The sequence below is a fragment of the Microtus ochrogaster genome, unplaced genomic scaffold (assembly GCF_000317375.1).
Source record: "Microtus ochrogaster isolate Prairie Vole_2 unplaced genomic scaffold, MicOch1.0 UNK1, whole genome shotgun sequence".
Taxonomy (NCBI): domain Eukaryota; kingdom Metazoa; phylum Chordata; class Mammalia; order Rodentia; family Cricetidae; genus Microtus; species Microtus ochrogaster.
The window spans coordinates 14540057-14542313 of NW_004949099.1; positions in this window are offsets into that span (position 1 = coordinate 14540057).

Here is a 2257-nt window from a genome sequence, read left to right on the forward strand (position 1 = left end):
GCCTGCCGGTGGCCCCCGCGGCCCCGGCGCGTCTGAGCGTGCGAACCCGGCGGGGAGCACGTGGCCGTGGCTGCGGTTCCCCGCGGCTCTGTGGCGGCCCCTACTCGCTTCGGAGCCCTCTGCGGCCGCTGCTGGGACTCTCGCCCCGCAAACGCTCCGCTGAAGTAGTTCCGCGCAGTTTGCGCGCGCCGCGGGGGGCTGCGCCTCGAGGCCCGCGTCTCCGGCACTGCCGTTTTTGCCACGCGGGGCTTTGTGGTCGCTTCCCCCGAGTGACCCTCCCCGGCGACAGCCAGCCCCGCACCCTTCTGGGCCCAGGCGCCGGAGGAAACTCTGGAGAGGGTGTGGCGGAGCCGCGGGCCCCCGCAGCCGAATTAGGGCGTTTCCCCCGGGAAGTTGCTGTTCAGATCCAGGCGACCACGTGCCTGCTTTCCAACCTCGTGCCGCGGCTCCTGCCCCCGAGAAATGAGGCTCCTAACGCTCTTCCCAGGAAGGGCACCGTGGATGGAAAGGACGCTGTCCTGTACCCCGCACTTAGGAAGTGCCAAGGCCCGACTCCATTCCCTCTGGCGTCTGTGGTTGGGAGGTGGGAAAGATCGGTACCCCTCACTTTCTGCCCTGTTCCAAGAGTGCTCTTGTCACCGGTTGTGTGTCCTGGCCCTCTACCAGTCCGTCCCGTGCCCCCCCCCCCGGCACTGGCAAGGAACCAAAGGGGGGGGGGCAATGTCTGAAGGTTAAAGTAAGCCCCAGGTCGGGGAGGGACTGGATCAGTGGGTGATGCTAAAAGGTGGGGGCAGGGCTGGGGTGTGGAGGACAGATAAGATGCGCAAACTCAAAGTAGGTTCTTATCAGGCCTGGTTCTTGGGAGAAGAGCAGAGCTGGAAACCCGCTGAAGCTACAGGAGAGCGGGAAGCAGGAAGTCTTGGGATCTGAAGGGAGAGAATAAGAGGGAGGCCCTGTGACCAAGATAAGCTTGATCAGCACTAGATGTCCTCCAAACCGGCACACTCAGAAGGGCCAAGCTACACCGGTCAGCAAGGGTCAACAACCTCCCAGACCTGGGCCACTTACTACTTTTTTGTAGTTGAAGTAGGGAGGATGGAGTCCCAGGGTCAGAGAGGCCAAAGATAGCCAAGGAATGTGCATGTTAAGGCATGGCCCAGGGCCAGAAGATCTGGCCTCTAGGGTCGGCCTGGCACGCTTCCAGCACTCTGCCCCTGGTGCATTAAAAAAACAAGTCCCTATGGAGGGGGAGGCAGGGAACCGCTGAAGGGCTGCAGCTCAGTTCCTGCCTAGCGAAAAGATCCTGGATTAGATCCCCAAGCACTCTGTAAATACACAAAGAATGGGTAAAAGAATAAACAATCCCTCTGCAAACCACATCGAGAAGGTAGGTAGATTTATGTAGAAGAAGAAAATCGCAAACCTTTTTTGCCCCTCAGTAATAGAGTCATGATGCACCACGGAGGTGAAGGTGTGCCAAGGTTTTTCACCGTCTCTGTGCAACCCAGCCCCAACCCCAGGTCTTCAATTTAAGTCAGCCAAGGTTAGCTCGGCCTCTTCATGAACTAACCCTGGGGCCATATAGTCCGTCTGAGGTGGAACTTCTTCCTCCCCTTGGTAGAGATGGAACCCATGGCCTTGTTGGTAGGCAAGTACTGCAACTGAGTGATAGACGTAGGAAGCCCCTGACTGGCACTTCTTACTCAGCAGACAATCTTTGATCGTCCATTCTGTTGCCTACATCCAAGTTCACATTCCTTTCTTTGCTTAATCTTGTAGACTCCCATTGCAGCCACACAATCATTTATCCACAGGACATTTACATTTTCCAGGATGTCTTTTCATGTATATCATTTGTCCAGTGGTACCTTTTCGAGAGAGAGAGAGACTGTTTCTTGAAAGCTTGTTTTAAAGGAGAGTTTCCAGAATAAAGAGCTCGTTTCTAGGAACTTACTCGGAGACAGCAGGTTCAGGAATTTTGATTTTAGTCAGTAGCGGGAAATGAGATGCTGCCAGTGTCTTTCTGGTCAGGAGTGCATGGGACACCCTACCCCCTAGATTTTGGAGGCCATGACCCATGGCAGGATGGCTCTAGGCAGAAGGAACTTCAATTAGAGCTAGATGGCAGGCAGACCTTCCTCCAAGTGTTGCAAGTGAGGCGACTGCCCTCCCTGGTCATCTGCTTCCTGTCTTGAACTTTTGCTCAAGAAAGGAGGGAGCCGGGCGATGGTGGCACACGCCTTTAATCCCAGCACTC